The following is an 18,825-nucleotide window of genomic DNA, read 5'->3' as shown; positions in this document are numbered from 1 at the left end:
TAGGAAATGAATATTTGAACCAATAATCGATATAGCCAAGAATTTCTACTTCAATCTCCTTTACAGAAGCCTCGCATTCTTACATATCTAAAGTTTAAATAAATTAAGTTTTACTACCTAATTATCTATGAAAATATCAGTATAATTTTGGCTTGCAAAATCAACCTTTAAAATTGCTTTATATTTGATAAGGCATATTTTAATATTTCAAAAATTGATCAAATCATTCAATGACTTAATTAAACAATTTAGTTGGCGTACGTTATGATTTTTTATAGCTTCCTTACTGGATTACAACATATCAGACTCCTTCCGTAACTTATTAAACTTTGAAGGACGTTAATATTAATTTCTTTTTACATGAATCGTTGCTTGAATGAGTATGTTTTATTAACTAAGTAAAAAGTGTTCTGATTATATATCAATTATAACTTAATTTCTTGATATTTATACAAATGTAAGTAGTTCCAATAATGATAACGGAGTTCAGTAAGAAAGAAACATCACACCATTTAGTAAAAGTTTTCTGATTATATATAAATTGTATACTCTTAATATTTATTACAAATGTAAGTAGCTCCAATTATGACAGCGGAGTTCGGTAAGATTGAAACACTCTGAATTCCAGTAAAATCTTCTTGGTTTTTTATTATCTTTTTTTTTTCTATTTTTTGTTTGTTTTTAATTAATGCGAGATCGTAAATGAAATGTAATAATTCAAAGCGAAAAATCAAAGTGGTGATTTCTGCATTACATGTTTTTGATGATAGTGTTCTGTATACTGAATGGTTAAAATCAGCATTATTTTCTTCAGTATGTCGAGAACAAAATATATGTAAAAACGTTAAATATTCGTAATGGTTTTTTGGTTTTTGTTTTTGTTTTTTTTTTGTTTTTTGTTTTGATAACTATGAATTGGGCGTGTTAGTGAAATGATATCAGCTGGAATGTCTACAAAGTGAAGTTGTCTACTGGTTTGTTTACAGGTCGTTATTTACTGGGTGTTTTATTGAGTACTTATAAAAGTATATTTACAAATTATATCATTAGCTTTTTCTTGTATGTTTATAAAGTTTGGCTCCAAGCTTGATATCTTAATAGGAATGTTTTCCGTAGTTTTGTTTAAAACACAAGTATCAAGTATCTGTTATACACGACTGTACAGATGTTTACATAGTAATGCTCGTGTCAGAAGGGCAGTCATAATTCACCAAACCTTCCACTTAGAAAATAAATTACCTACAAATCACCTAGCGAGAATGGGGCTTTTAAAGATCGCATTTATAACATGACATTTACAATATTGAGAACAGAATCGAAAGTCACATAAATTGATTTTAAGTGATATCAAAATATTTACTATTACCTCGAAACTAGGATTTTTCCTCTCGTGTACTCATATTGGACATGTTACTATATGAGCCGACGAGTGGTTAAAGCGACTTCTACTGTAGGAGTGGCGTAATAAGAGACACTTCAAACGGTGTTCGGGCGAGTTTTTCACACGATCGAAACTAGAATATAAATGTATTTTCTCGGTACAAGTGTTGTTATTGCCTTGGCCTACACGTTTAATACTTTTTAACATTCCTCGCAATCTTATTTATAGTCTATATCGTCTCGACAACACACACAATAAATACAAACATTTTACATAAGGGAAATTTATACAGTATGACTCAGATTAATTTAACAGAAATGTTTTTGTCAATGGATGTAACACTTCAGAAAAAATATAATTTCTGGAATATATCTATAGGTATTGTTAGGTAATTACGTATATAAACTGGACAGCTTTTTATATATTTCAGAATATCTCGTATTTCGATGTAAGTGATATATATTACAGTATATGGGGCAGTTGTATATTATAAGGCGGTTTCTGGTGTAACATATCATTGTATGATGAATCAACTTTACATGGTCTTTTAATGTCTTCGGTAGCTGAGACACATTCTTCCGATTGTCTCTCATAACCATTTTTAGAAGGAAATGAATTATTTTTAGTTCTTTTCTTGGCCGTGCCTATCCTATCCTCGAGTTATTTTTAATCTCCGTTATTACCACTGCCTTAGATTATAGTAAAAGAGTCTTGCTGATTTGTAACCATCTCTAAAACTGGATACATTCTTGCTGAACGTCCATGATAATGAGCTTCACACAGGCCATTTATCTGATGAAAGTGGCAACAGTCATCATGATTTTCTGACTGTCTGTGGTATTAGAATATCAATTCTATACTGAAAAATCTTATAATCTAAAATTAAAGAAACGATGGTAAAACATGAACAAAACAAAAACTTGCAATAAGATCAAAACGGATTAAGAGCACGTGCTTTGTGGTAGTCGTTTAGTACGTCAAGGTCAAATTAAAGTAATGTCATATTTTAATTGATATCGAATCCGTCAAGCACACTGACAAGCAACAAACATGTAAATTTCGATTTAATTATTTACCATTAAAATAAAGAAAGTAGCCATTAAAATCCCCAGAAGTCTTCATCACCTATATTCGAAAAACCTGTTGATACTGTAACCTTCGACATTCGACACAATACAAGTCAGAATATTGGGAGTGAGCTGTTAAAACATTGAATTAAGTACGACATGTAGAAAGCCTAGATTAACAATGTAGTAGTGTTATTATAAAGAAACGGAGTATTCACTGAAGGGGATTTGAAATAAGGACACTTTTGTACACTTATATATGTGTTAACAAGTTATCATACGACCAGTGATCCACTTGGAAATATTTTATGAACATTTCGAAATATCCCAAACTTTCGGTTCTGCATGAGATATACGGAAACAAGATTTTAATTAACTCCTCGTCAAATTTAATAACTTTTCATATGAAAAAATAGAAATATTGAAATATGCATTATCTGATAAAACAATTTCCTATATTGGTATAATGAAATACGGACTCGATATTGCTCCTGGGATATGTGTACACTGTTTGTTATGTTTCAGTACTCTAGTTACTGCTCAATATCCGTTTTTATGACTATGTAATTACCTTGTGAGTCTTTGATTGTATGGTCCATAAAAATCTTGTTATGGCATGCTTTACGAATTTCATAATATTCCATTATGAATTACAGTTTGTATACTAGAAGTTAAAATATTCATCAGGGACTGTTAAAGATCAATTAACTTAAACGATTGAAAACACCGAAAAGTTAACAATTTTCTGACCGAATGTGTTCGGAAACATAAACCAATCTTGAGACAAACTGAAAAATAATTGTATGAACAAAGAATGAATAGGGAAAACTACAGTTCGATAACTAACAACCACTTATCGCGCCATTTATCAGGTGAGTGTTAAATGTTTGTTTCCACAACAAAGTCAGTAAATCGGCAATTAACTTTACTTCAGAATGTCCCACATGTATGTATGTAATACTAGTGGAAAGCCCAGTCAGCATGTAATTTTAATTGTTACTAAACAAGTGTTTCCCTGACCGAGCCTACAAACACGCGCCATCAGTAACGTGGTATAATTACAACGTACGTTTGTTCTTAGCCGGCTCAGTCTGATTATTTCGGTGTAAGTCAGTCGTGGCACGTACAGGGTCGAAATCGGAATTATTTTACTTATGTCTCGTCGTTACTGAGCACACTGTTTGTTTATCAGTTACGTCTCAGAGATATCTAGATACCAGTCATACGCTGTGTGTGTTGACACGGCTTTAGTTAAGAGTTGTCTTTCTTCTGTCTCGTCGTTACTGAGCCCACTGTTTGTTTATCAGTTACGTCTCAGAGATATCTAGATACTAGTCATACGCTGTGTGTGTTGACACTGCTTTAGTTAAGAGTTGTCTTTCTTCTGTCTCGTCGTTACTGAGCACACTGTTTGTTTATCAGTTACGTCTCAGAGATATCTAGATACCAGTCATACGCTGTGTGTGTTGACACTGCTTTAGTTAAGAGTTGTCTTTCTTCTCGTCGTTACTGAGCACACTGTTTGTTTATCAGTTACGTCTCAGAGATATCTAGATACCAGTCATACGCTGTGTGTGTTGACACTGCTTAATTAAGAGTTGTCTTTCTTCTGTCTCGTCGTTACAGAGCCCACTGTTTGTTTATCAGTTACGTCTCAGAGATATCTAGATACTAGTCATACGCTGTCTGTGTGTTGACACGGCTTTAGTTAAGAGTTGTCTTTCTTCTGTCTCGTCGTTACTGAGCACACTGTTTGTTTATCAGTTACGTCTCAGAGATATCTAGATACCAGTCATACGCTGTGTGTAGACACGACTTTAGTTAAGAGTTGTCTTTCTTCTGTCTCGTCGTTACTGAGCACACTGTTTGTTTATCAGTTACGTCTCAGAGATATCTAGATACTAGTCATACGCTGTCTGTGTGTTGACACGGCTTTAGCTAAGAGTTGTCTTTCTTCTGTCTCGTCGTTACTGAGCACACTGTTTGTTTATCAGTTACGTCTCAGAGATATCTAGATACTAGTCATACGCTGTCTGTGTGTTGACACGGCTTTAGTTAAGAGTTGTCTTTCTTCTGTCTCGTCGTGAGCACACTGTTTGTTTATCAGTTACGTCTCAGAGATATCTAGATACCAGTCATACGCTGTGTGTGTTGACACTGCTTTAGTTAAGAGTTGTCTTTCTTCTCGTCGTTACTGAGCACACTGTTTGTTTATCAGTTACGTCTCAGAGATATCTAGATACTAGTCATACGCTGTGTGTGTAGACACGGCTTTAGTTAAGAGTTGTCTTTCTTCTGTCTCGTCGTTACTGAGCCCACTGTTTGTTTATCAGTTACGTCTCAGAGATATCTAGATACTAGTCATACGCTGTGAGTGTGTGTTGACACTGCTTTAGTTAAGAGTTGTCTTTCTTCTGTCTCGTCGTTACAGAGCCCACTGTTTGTTTATCAGTTACGTCTCAGAGATATCTAGATACCAGTCATACGCTGTGTGTGTTGACACTGCTTAATTAAGAGTTGTCTTTCTTCTGTCTCGTCGTTACAGAGCCCACTGTTTGTTTATCAGTTACGTCTCAGAGATATCTAGATACTAGTCATACGCTGTGTGTGTTGACACTGCTTTAGTTAAGAGTTGTCTTTCTTCTGTCTCGTCGTTACTGAGCACACTGTTTGTTTATCAGTTACGTCTCAGAGATATCTAGATACTAGTCATACGCTGTGAGTGTGTGTTGACACTGCTTTAGTTAAGAGTTGTCTTTCTTCTGTCTCGTCGTTACTGAGCACACTGTTTGTTTATCAGTTACGTCTCAGAGATATCTAGATACTAGTCATACGCTGTGAGTGTGTGTTGACACTGCTTTAGTTAAGAGTTGTCTTTCTTCTGTCTCGTCGTTACAGAGCCCACTGTTTGTTTATCAGTTACGTCTCAGAGATATCTAGATACTAGTCATACGCTGTCTGTGTGTTGACACTGCTTTAGTTAAGAGTTGTCTTTCTTCTGTTTCGTCGTTACAGAGCCCACTGTTTGTTTATCAGTTACGTCTCAGAGATATCTAGATACTAGTCATACGCTGTGTGTGTTGACACTGCTTTAGTTAAGAGTTGTCTTTCTTCTGTCTCGTCGTTACTGAGCCCACTGTTTGTTTATCAGTTACGTCTCAGAGATATCTAGATACCAGTCATACGCTGTGTGTGTAGACACGACTTTAGTTAAGAGTTGTCTTTCTTCTGTTTCGTCGTTACTGAGCACACTGTTTGTTTATCAGTTACGTCTCAGAGATATCTAGATACTAGTCATACGCTGTGTGTGTTGACACTGCTTTAGTTAAGAGTTGTCTTTCTTCTGTCTCGTCGTTACAGAGCCCACTGTTTGTTTATCAGTTACGTCATACTAGTCATACGTGTGTGTGTTGACACGGCTTTAGTTAAGAGTTGTCTTTCTTCTGTCTCGTCGTTACTGAGCACACTGTTTGTTTATCAGTTACGTAAGAGTCATACGCTGTGTGTGTTGACACTGCTTTAGTTAAGAGTTGTCTTTCTTCTCGTCGTTACTGAGCACACTGTTTGTTTATCAGTTACGTCTCAGAGATATCTAGATACTAGTCATACGCTGTGTGTGTGTTGACACGGCTTTAGTTAAGAGTTGTCTTTCTTCTGTTTCGTCGTTACTGAGCCCACTGTTTGTTTATCAGTTACGTCTCAGAGATATCTAGATACTAGTCATACGCTGTCTGTGTGTTGACACTGCTTTAGTTAAGAGTTGTCTTTCTTCTGTCTCGTCGTTACAGAGCCCACTGTTTGTTTATCAGTTACGTCTCAGAGATATCTAGATACCAGTCATACGCTGTGTGTGTTGACACTGCTTAATTAAGAGTTGTCTTTCTTCTGTCTCGTCGTTACAGAGCCCACTGTTTGTTTATCAGTTACGTCTCAGAGATATCTAGATACTAGTCATACGCTGTGTGTGTTGACACTGCTTTAGTTAAGAGTTGTCTTTCTTCTGTCTCGTCGTTACTGAGCACACTGTTTGTTTATCAGTTACGTCTCAGAGATATCTAGATACTAGTCATACGCTGTGAGTGTGTGTTGACACTGCTTTAGTTAAGAGTTGTCTTTCTTCTGTCTCGTCGTTACAGAGCCCACTGTTTGTTTATCAGTTACGTCTCAGAGATATCTAGATACTAGTCATACGCTGTCTGTGTGTTGACACTGCTTTAGTTAAGAGTTGTCTTTCTTCTGTTTCGTCGTTACAGAGCCCACTGTTTGTTTATCAGTTACGTCTCAGAGATATCTAGATACTAGTCATACGCTGTGTGTGTTGACACTGCTTTAGTTAAGAGTTGTCTTTCTTCTGTCTCGTCGTTACTGAGCCCACTGTTTGTTTATCAGTTACGTCTCAGAGATATCTAGATACCAGTCATACGCTGTGTGTGTAGACACGACTTTAGTTAAGAGTTGTCTTTCTTCTGTTTCGTCGTTACTGAGCACACTGTTTGTTTATCAGTTACGTCTCAGAGATATCTAGATACTAGTCATACGCTGTGTGTGTTGACACTGCTTTAGTTAAGAGTTGTCTTTCTTCTGTCTCGTCGTTACAGAGCCCACTGTTTGTTTATCAGTTACGTCTCAGAGATATCTAGATACTAGTCATACGCTGTCTGTGTGTTGACACTGCTTTAGTTAAGAGTTGTCTTTCTTCTGTCTCGTCGTTACTGAGCACACTGTTTGTTTATCAGTTACGTCTCAGAGATATCTAGATACCAGTCATACGCTGTGTGTGTTGACACGGCTTTAGTTAAGAGTTGTCTTTCTTCTGTCAGAGATTGGATTCTATCTTAAGAAGATTTTTTTTAATTTAGACCTCCTAATAATGTTAGAGGGGAAAGGATGGAATTCTTTAACGGATGTCCAATGAATATTCTCGATATCAACAAATATCATAGTACAGAAGGGAAGTTAGACTATAACTATATTTGGACTTTCGATAATTTCCCAGATTGTCTAATTCATTATCTATTCTGAAAATCAAGACATTTAAGTTTGGGGACGAAAAATCCGCCATTAGAGTTAACCACCCAGATCTCAACATGTTTCAGTGATGTATACAGTACATTTATATTTGTACTAAATCATACAGCTGATCGGAATTTCGATATTACATAAAGCACGTCAGAACTTAGACAATTAATACTTTATAAATCATATCAGGTTATGGTTCAATTGAATCATCCATCATATTACACGACACGATAAAACATGTAACTTAAGAATATCACAGCAAAATAAATGTGTATCTTCAACCTGTCAAGGATAGGTTATCGCTAATCATACCAATATTCTCATAAGGTATGTCTTTAAGGTTAGATCTCGAGCTGAGTCGTGATTAGTAGCTGAAATATACCGGTTTAAGTAATTCTTTTTTAAGTTTTTCCCCTGTAACACAGCGTTTGAAATCAACATGCGGAGAGAAATGTTAGTCACCGTCTTTAGCAACCCTTTCCTGAGTGTACCTTTAATCACCTGTGTACCGGTGTGATTTTACAGGTTAACAAAGCAAAAAAATCCAATGCTAAGAACGTGAAATGAAAATTTTAAAGGAAAAAGAAAATGTTTTTTTTTTATAAATGCGGTTATCTGTGGTCTAAATTAGTTGAGCATTTCATTAGATTATAAGTATATTTCTTCTGTGGTACAATGTATCCCTTAAATTGTTAAGGTATTCTTGTGGTTTCATGGTCATGTTAAGTGACATAAAGGACAGATAAAAATACAAAACCAATTATAAACAATTTCTCAATTCAAAAAATTAATAAAGCGAAAAGTTTTTTGATACATATGACATTTATGTATAAATTACATTATACTTTAATTACTTTCTGAATAGGAATAATCATTCTAAGAGGATCTACCTCCACTAATGAACCCAATGATGATACATATCGCACTCAAAATGGCTGCCATGGTGCCACTTTAAATATACTCTGTTCTGAAAGGACATTGGAATAGTCCATCCGTTAATAGAAGAAAATTTGTCACATTTGTGAAAACGATTGTTTTTCTGAATAATATAAAGTTTTCTCGGGGTTCATGTATCTGTTGATGTTCCTCTTCACGGTCAATTTCCCGATCTTGTATGTGAACAGTGGTTAATCTTAGCTACAGGTGAGATAAATGATAGAAAAAACTATTTATACACATAGTAAAAAATCATTGGGCTGTGTTTTCATTTCTTTCTGTTTAAAATTCATCATTGAAATGAAATGTAATTTTCGTGAGAAATAATATTTTCTGATTTAGATTGTTGGTTGAATGTAAACTTTAAGAAAAAGAAGAAAAGAAGTCGTGATGTTGGGTAGTTTATTTAAAAGCGTGTCCCTACACGAATGTGACAGCGGTGAGAGTGTTTACTTGGTAAATAGCATAATCTTTATACAGAACACGTTCCATTGATAAATGATACGGTGTGCGATATGGCAGATAATCCCCTTCTCTAAGTAAATCTGTTGGTGACGAATTGACACAAATTTGTCAGTCAAGCTGCTGGAAATATCTCAGTGAGCATAATCTCTTTGATATCAAATAAAATGATCGATCGACTGATATCATCTGGGAATACTTAGAACCGATCACTTCACTTGAAAGGAATGGTATCGCACCTCGGCGGGTCGGCTGCCGGAGTTCGTCTAATGTTAGGATGTATTGAAGTCATGGGTTACGGCATCAATTTGCATTTGGACAGGGGAAATGTTAAACACACGAAGTAACACCTCATGTGCTAAAGTTTTGATTGCAATTTCATTACCGTAAAATTCTTGATTTCCTTTCATCACTTCTTCAAGCAAGCATGACATTTGTTGTGACTATTATCTTAATTAAATAAGTAACAATATTTCGATAACGGAAAACATGTGTTAACCTCGAGTTAATACTTAAGTGGGATGAAATGATGTACACGTATTTAAATGAAAATTCCAGTTTTGTCATTTGAATCTATTCCTTTATTTTTGAATTTAATAACCATTCTCACTTAGTAAATGATTAAAGATAATGTGGTTGTGAAATTTAAGAAAATGTAAGTATATAAGTTGCCATTATAACATGACTATTAAGTGTTATTTGAAGTATATGTCGCCAAAAAAGGGGTTGTAGTTTATAAAACACTGCACATTTAGGTCAAAATGTTCAATATAGATAACTTACGGCAGTAATATACTCTTTTCACGAAAGAAGTTGTCAGCTGACTGACAAACTCGTAGCACTAGTGTCAAAAAGATACAGGTTGATGAAAATTATTGGGCAGTTCTATGGTCGCCATAGTGATCTCATTGAGAAAAATATTCTATACCTTAGTGCGACATGAAGCTGAACGTATTTAATGCTCGTTAGTTTGCCTTTTAGTTCCGTTGTTGTATACCTTGTTCTTATTTGAGAACTTGACATTACTTACTTGGATTGACCAATGTTTGCATGGCGGGTGTCGCCGATGAAACAGAAATAGCTGACTCTTCCGGAACACCTGGACGTATTCTCCTTGTACTTTTTCAAGAGTCTCCGTGTACATCTTTCTCTTGATCATATCTTGCCCTATTTTTTGGAACTTGAGTTTGAATTATGATTATGTTGCAATGTTGGTATCTCTTGGATGTGTTTTTATCAGACTTTCTGTCTAACATGTCTGCAGTCCTCTCCGTGTCCTGTTGGATATCTACGTGTATATTACTTGTCACATATTCGGCCGTATAAAACTCTTGATATTAAAAGTGGATCAATATAAGTCAATATATTGTAATTCTCTCTAACAATAGTCAATTATTTAGTCTGAAATCTGACGCGAGCACGCCAAAGCATGACGGCCGACCCTAAATCGACATCATTACTTGATAACACAATACAACTTTTCCTCTAGCGGTTTAAAGATAATACTGTTATACGCGACTACCAATATATACCCTATGTAATTTTCTAAACCAGTGTTTCTACCGGGATAATTGGTTTTTATCTGAACCCAAACTGAGGCCAAACAAATATACTTCAAATAAGAACTTGTACAATCTATGCTAATGGTAAGATTTGTGTTAATGAAAGTGGTGGGACATTGTGCTCTCCACCTGTAGCAGTACAATGTATACATACTAGTACCGCTGTTACCTTAATACTCGATTCGCCTTTTAAACCTGGATTATAAATATTCATTGCATCGAAATATTACGGTAGTCCATTACCTGTAATTCTCGGGTAGAAAAACAGGTGGATTATATCAGGCTTGATAAACAAATGTGAACGGGATTTTTATAATAACGTCTTCATAACAGTGATTACTAACGATATAGTGGGGAGGAACTCCCAAGTTCTCACTCAGACACTGTGAATTCCACGGACAGAATGGAGTTTAAATTCTACTGTAACGACATATATTTTTCTTAAAAAGTAGTTTGTTTCTCCTTCAGGAGATTTAGTTACTGTGGTATTGTGTAAAACAACACTGGAATACATGAAGAATCCTTCGTTTTATACCTTATCAGGTGTGCTGTGTAAATACTTACCAAGGTATATATATACGTCTATATATATATATATATTTATGACGACGATAGGAAAGGATAAAGGTGCCAGAATCGGGCAGTTTGACATACAATATATACCCTATACATCATAGTCTTCGCTTTTAAATATTTACCACTTGATTGTGTCCGGTAGCAGACAAATACCCACGAGACCTGTGGAATATACCTGTGATTTTCTAAAGATTTAAAAATACATGACATCCTAGGCTAGTTAGTCACAGCAGGACGTGTACATTGTCGTGGCCAAAATCGATATAAGCCCTTTAATCAGGGATTATATACACGGGCTATCCTGTATTAGTTCGGGTGCACGTGAGTTTATTCCGTACTATGCGAGGACCTTGGATATAGATAGGCGTGTTCGATTCCTATACTAATGTATTAGATTTCGTAACAAAAGATCTGCACACATCCAGCTGATAAATTCTTTGAATCTGTATATAAAAAATCGGACCAGTATATTAACCGATACTGATCGCCATTTCATGGATCTTTAAATTTTGGCAATAGACGTCAGCCTGTGGGTGAGTAGGCCACATTTAAACAACGTGATACACGGGGACAAAGATCGATGATCGATCACTATTTTGATTGATTCTAATGATTTGCCTCTCTGCTTAAGACAGTGTTGATTGCTGGAGCAGTGCTGGCTTTGTGAAAGATTGGTAAGATTTGTGTATACGGCCGTTACAGGAGAGATCAAGGACGTAGACTGGCCTTTCGTGGCCGAACATACCTCGTGGATTTAATGAGTGGTTACATCTAAATTTCCAACACAAATACCAATACACAAAGGACGCCCCATTGTGACTCTCAAACAATGCCAATTGGAGTTAATTACGCCTTCCATTACCCAGTAGTCAGACGTCAACCAAGGTTTATACCGTTCAGTCGGCTTCTTATCAACACAAGGGATTCAGGCATTTGCATTCACTGATGGCAGATATATATCGTTTTTCGGATTACTGAGAAAGATTCTCCGAAAGGAAGTTTATTTGGAGACACAATACATGTGATACAATTATACTACAATGGAGAGACACTCTGATATTAGGACGTTGTGAAGTGAGCAGATATCTGCGTGTTTTAAGGCTTACGAAATCACGTTTAAACTAGCACATGTTCGCGCTTCATGTGTTTATTTATGGATATTTGTTTGTTGGTTATGTAAAATTTCATCTAATATATCATATGTGATGTTTATTTGATGATTACAACACATCATTCAGTGATCTCCCACACTTAAACATGGTTATCGAGAAGGAGTACAAAATATCCAAAGACCTTATCTGGCTTGCGGATGGTTATAAACATAAACTGCATATCAGCGATGAAGACAAAGACACAGTTTTACCGTGTGATTCGGATAATTTCAATCTTCTCCCAGCAGAACAAACGAACAGTTATGCCGGATTAAAAGTGTCGACTCCCGAGAACCTTGCCCAAAATCAGAGGCGAGTGCAAAGCGCTACATCATTTCGACTTCAGCAAAAATCACAGCGGCCAGGCACCGCGCCACCTACCAGGTCAAGCCGCACATGTTGGACCGGAAATGAAAGTAATTCGAGTTCCCGCCCTGGAAGTGGGCGACCCCCTTCTGCTGCTTCAATTGGATCGAAAGCCACATCCGGTCAACGAAGGGCAGGAAGTGCAGGTTCGGTGGCTGCCAGAGCAAGGGCTTTGGCAAAAATGCGACAGGGATTCACTCTAGTGAATAAACTCTATGAAAATGGCCACCATAGCAAAAATATCGCGTTACATCCGGCGAGTCCAGCCCCCGACTACCGTTATTTTGACAGACACTCCCGTTGTATGGATCACACACATATGCACGATTCCCTCCTTTGGGAACGTCCCCAAACGGCTTGTGAACCAGGCAGATACTGCCATGGTATCCGGCGTCCCTTGTCGGCAGCATCCACAGGCTACAGAGACCCGGATGTAATGGATCAACCCCAGCGTTACATCAACTTCCATAGACCCAAGACAGCCCCCTCCACGGTAATGTCACTCACACTAGTGGGATTTCTCAGGAAATCATTTAAGGTTGGGTAATAGCATACCTTTATAAATAGAGTCAGCATTGGTTTTACTTTAGTGATAATGGTGTTGGGAATACCTCTTACTAAGATTCCTCCAGACATAACACTAGCGTTCTTTTTCTTACGTTAGGCATTAGGCTTTGAGTGGGACCAATGGACAAGCATATCTTGTAAGGCTAGAGCAGAGTACATTGAGAACAGACTTACTGGCCACCACAAACTTTCCTACTTGTCATAAGAACTTGCGTCCAAATATGGTCACAAACCAAACAATTTGACAATCTGTTCACCATTGATTGAAAGCATATCCCTAATATGGCTTCAGGCTTTGGCATATAATAATACAACGACATCTTAAATAGTAAACCATTTCAGTCATTAATTCATACCGATACATTTTACACCATCGTATATCTGTTTGTGACTATTTGGGGGAACCTAGGGTGTTACATATCTGTTTGAGACTATTTTGGGGAACCTAGGGTGTTACATATCTGTTTGTGACTTTTGTGGGGACCCTGGGGTGTTACATGTCTATTTGTGACTATTTTGGGGACCCTGGGGTGTTATATATCTGTTTGTGACTATTTTTGGGAGCCTAGGGTGTTATAGATCTGTTTGTGACTATTTTGGGGAGCCTAGGGTGTTATATATCTGTTTGTGACTATTTTGGGGAACCTAGGGTGTTATATATCTGTTTGTGACTATTTTGGGGAACCTAGGGTGTTATATATCTGTTTGTGACTATTTTGGGGAACCTAGGGTATCATATTTCTGTCTGTTACTTTCCTATTTGTACTTTTGTGAAGAACCTCAGTCGTTTCATTATTGTATATTTCCGTTTGTGACTAATGTGTGGAATCTCGGTTGTTATAAACACGGTTGGTAGCACACACATAAAACATCAGTCATGTTCCTTTTCCAATCCCTTCGGTAAACAAAGCGGACTTTAAAAAGCGAATGTACACAAATTGGCCCCAGCACGATATTTAAACGAATATAGTTGTGACAAACGCCATTTTACACCTAACAACCCAATAATGTTTATTTCTCAAAAAATCATTACGTCTTTCTCCCGCCGCTACCAATACCACAAACCAAAATAAACATCATTTTTGTTTCGTTTAATAGGGACACAGAACGATGAACTAAAGTTCATTCAAATATTTATTTGTTAGGTCATCGAGAGACATGGACACTACAATTACTACTATATATTAGCCCAAATAGAGAGGTGGATAGTTGTGATAGATAGACAGACAGACAGACAGACAGACAGACAGATAGATAGATAGATGTATTTCAGAAAGTGTAAATTCTCTGTGTCCTTATAGATAATAAAACAGGAAACATTTCTTATCAGTAAAGTATAAGCGCAATAATATTAAATCTACAGACGCTGATGCTTTACTTATCAGAAGTGTTTCCAATTATATTTATATATATATATATATGTACCGGAAACAGAGGAAATAAAATTTCCTTATATATATATAAAGTTTTAACATAAACATTTAGGTGTATGTATGTATGTTTATGTGTTATCTTTATGTGTTCTGTAAGCTCTTGAACTATAAAATCATTTATATAACCTGTGAACACGTACTGTTTAAAGCAACATGTGTATGGACAGTAATCGTTAGCACCTTTTTCTCAGTCTCAGTATGAAGAAGTATAAAATACACTGAGTTATAGCACGGACTTATATACACATGTGTATATAAGTCCGTGGTTATAGTGACGATAGCAGGTTTATTGTCCTACGACCTCGGTGTCAGAAGTCATAAACCGCTGATAACTAGATACTAAATGCTGCCCGATTGGTCAGTGAGCCTCTTTCTTCCGGAACCCAATCGGTCTGTCATTTTCACCAAGGGCCAAAAATACAGAGCAACACTGCAATATAATGAATTGTATATTTGGGGGTGAAAGGTCAAGGTCACTTTATCTAATTTGAATTCTTTATTGAAAAATAGCTCTCAGTCAGGTTAAACATACCGAAACTGAACTACCATTCACCATTTCAAAACTTAACGATTACATTATTATCGAAGGGCCTAAATGAATTTTGATTCTGAAAGCAGGTAATTGTTTTAACATGTTGCTTCACAATAAACATTTAAGGACGTTCAACGATAATCATATGCCCCAGACTTGTTCTCGCGCAAACGTTCCCAGTGTCAGATTGAGGATCCCCAATAAAACGGACCTTCAATCTGTGAAATCTGACCTGTAGCATCCACTTGTACATGACATTGTTTGTTACAAGTCTCAGCAGAAATGGGCTTCGGAGTTACATTTATAACATTATATCGCTTGACACGCCATCAATTCCAATGCTTCCACGTTTTTTTCGGCATTGCTGTAAGTTTGAATGGCAATGAGGTTGGAGTTCTTCCGACGTCAGAAAATACCAGCTCCGTTAAGAATTTTTTATGACTAAATCGTAGACGCCGTTTTCTTTAGGAGGTATCAAATGACTGGTAAATAAATGGTGTCACATGACCTAGTGTGAAGCAACAGGTGCCCTGTGTATAGGTAATTTGGTCTCTGATATTGATTCGGCAGTTAATATAAACTGGCAAAATGATTTATCTCCTGAAATATCTCATTTAAAATACTCGATATTAGTTTTAAACGGAATGTATTATAATTTAAAAATAATTTATATTCAAGTCTTTGTGGCTCCGTGTTTACTCCTTCAGAATCACATACGTATATGTATATCGGCTTTCACTGTCGGTTTTTGTAACGTCTAGCCATAAGACATTTGTATCCTTTAACATAATGTCTAAATGCACAGAAGTACCAAGTTTATACTAACAGATATTCTACATCTCATGAAATACAGCACGTACAAACTTGTGTTTGTTTACTCTGATGAGTCTAATGGATCAGAGAAATAAAGAACTTGGAGCACGAACTTTGCACTTCGGTCGTTCTCACTTCAATTTGTCTGGTTTACGCGTTACAAGATTCAATAATACTTTTATACAATGAGTACAGAAATGACAACCTGTATTAATGTATTAAACGGTCCCTTTCTTATCTGAAACTAACGTTACTATACTATCTCCATATGAAATTAAAAGACTGTCTTTTGCGACAAAATTAACGTTTAGGCGAAATATATATTAACATATCGTTAATGATTGACGACTTTCGAAAATCTGGATAGCTACGGATTTAATGGGTTCATAAAAAACGAAGCGTTACTGAAAGAAAACTCTTTAGATTTTATACACTCCTGGCAAATTTCCAGAACATGTTCACATTAATAAACATCCAAATTAGTATTTTTCACCTGCTTAAGCTTGTCACATGCCGGTCATGTTTTTCGGAGTTTGGTAGATTTCCAACATTCCGGACATAATTACGTCAGATTGGTTGATAGGAGTGTCGGAACTGGACACGTACATATATTGCATAAACACGTGTTGGTCATGGTATAGAGAAATGGGTTAGTGGGAGAGGGCGGGGAAAAAATACTGGGATGATAGAGGACGCTTATAACAACTAGGACGGGTAGGATTGATAAAATTTGTTACCGGTAACTGAGTGAGATCGGGATATCTCCGTCGAGGGCCAAGATCCTGGTAACATCCTAACTTCGGTTGAATTATGTTACAGGATCTTAGCCTGAGACTGAGATACCCCAATCTCGCTCAGTTACAAGTAATAGATTTTTTTTCTCGCACCTACTACACTAAAATTTATTCAATATTTCATCAGAGTTTGGCGTATCCCGTGGGAGCCTCAAACTACCTACACAGCCTCTTCACTTTTAAACAACGTTTGGATAGTGCCGCGTAAACAATGTAGGTAGCACTTACCTTTTACAATGAAGATCTTATTTTATCTACAATGGCAGGAAAATGATTAATTTAATAGAATATCGTTGAAATAACCTACGGTTTTTGTTGAAATGCACGAGTGAAGGCGACACCCACGCCTACATGCGGGTAAATACACCGATGCGTAAAATAATCCGCGAAAACGCACGTAAATCAAGGATGGGGTATTTCGTGGGATATCCCTGACTGAAGTGCGAAAAAAAAACATTTGGGTATCAGAAAAAAGGGGATTGATCATGACGGGACGTTAGCGGAGTATGGTGAAGTGTGTTAAGAAATGTGTGAGAGGTTGTCGACGAATGTCCAGTGGGGAGTGTAAGGATAAAGAGGACAGGGAATGGACACAAGGATATCCTGGGGAGGAATATAGCCTTAGAGAGAGTAGTTGATGGACATGTGGGTGCTCAGGGCATAGAGTATGAACTCGGAAACAGGAAATTGACGGAAAATGGACAGACAGGTCAGGGACTGGACACACGGATGTCCATGAGGCGGGATATAGATGAAGAAGTGAATGCAAATACATATGTACAGGATATAGAGAGTACGGATAGAGAGATCAGAGAATGGACACAAGGATGTTCAGGGGGAGGAGTATGAACACAAGGGCCAAAGAAAAGACAAAAAGCTGACTATAGGCGGGTTATTGCATGATTCTTTATTTCCAACTGACAGAGAGATATTGACAGAGGGGTTTGGGTAGTCGTCAGGGGTATCCTGTTTGACTCTTTATTTTGTGCTGACAGAGAGATATCGACAGAGGGGTTTGGGTAGTCGTCAGGGGTATCCTGTTTGACTCTTTATTTTGTGCTGACAGAGAGATATCGACAGAGGGGTTTGGGTAGTCGTCAGGGGTATCCTGTGTGACTCTTTATTACGTACTGACAGAGAGATATCGACAGAGGTGTTTGGGTAGTCGTCAGGGGTATCCTGTTTGACTCTTTATTACGTACTGACAGAGAGATATTGACAGAGGTGTTTGGGTAGTCGTCAGGGGTATCATATGTGACTCTTTATTACGTACTGACAGAGAGATATCGACAGAGGGGTTTGGGTAGTCGTCAGGGGTATCCTGTTTGACTCTTTATTTTGTACAGACAGAGAGATATTGACAGAGGGGTTTGGGTAGTCGTCAGGGGTATCCTGTGTTATTCCTTGTTTTGTACTGACAGAGAGATATTGACAGAGGGGTTTGGGTAGTCGTCAGGGGTATCCTGTGGGACTCTTTATTTTGTATAGACAGAGAGATATTGACAGAGGGGTTTGGGTAGTCGTCAGGGGTATCCTGTGTGATTCCTTGTTTTGTACTGACAGAGAGATATTGACAGAGGGGTTTGGGTAGTCGTCAGGGGTATCCTGTGGGACTCTTTATTACGTACTGACAGAGAGATATTGACAGAGGGGTTTTGGTAGTTGTCAGGGGTATCCTGTGTTATTCTTTATTACGTACTGACAGAGAGATATTGACAGAGGGGTTTGGGTAGTCGTCAGGGGTATCCTGTGTTATTCTTTATTACGTACTGACAGAGAGATATTGACAGAGGTGTTTGGGTAGTCGTCAGGGGTATCCTGTGTGACTCTTTATTACGTACTGACAGAGAGATATTGACAGAGGAGTTTGTCAGGGGTATCCTGTGTTATTCTTTATTACGTACTGACAGAGAAATATTGACAGAGGTGTTCGTCAGGGGTATCGTCAGGTGTGATTCCTTGTTTTGATTTATAAGCTCCTAAACATGCATTTAAATTCACAATATTTGCTTATAAATTGCTTTAGATTTCCAATTTTTCTACATCTGTGGTTTTATATCCAGAGCTGCCTTTGTGTGCCATATTCATAATGTAACATTCTGTCTTGATTTAGCTGTTTAGAAGTTCAGATGTCTAACTTGGATAAGATATGACACAATTTTCACC

The 18,825-nt window shown here is 37.1% G+C and overlaps 1 protein-coding gene across 1 annotated transcript in view; it reads left to right on the top strand.

Moving 5' to 3' along the window:
- The window catches only part of LOC132560889 (uncharacterized), a 55,633-nt gene that overhangs the window by 4,529 nt on the left and 32,279 nt on the right, over positions 1 to 18,825 (top strand). The gene's annotated exons all lie outside the window — the stretch shown is intronic.

Source organism: Ylistrum balloti, unplaced genomic scaffold (assembly GCF_031769215.1).
Source record: "Ylistrum balloti isolate Yb309-2 unplaced genomic scaffold, AGI_CSIRO_Ybal_v1 Utg371128, whole genome shotgun sequence".
NCBI classification, from domain to species: domain Eukaryota; kingdom Metazoa; phylum Mollusca; class Bivalvia; order Pectinida; family Pectinidae; genus Ylistrum; species Ylistrum balloti.
This window is presented reverse-complemented; position numbering and strand designations above follow the sequence as displayed.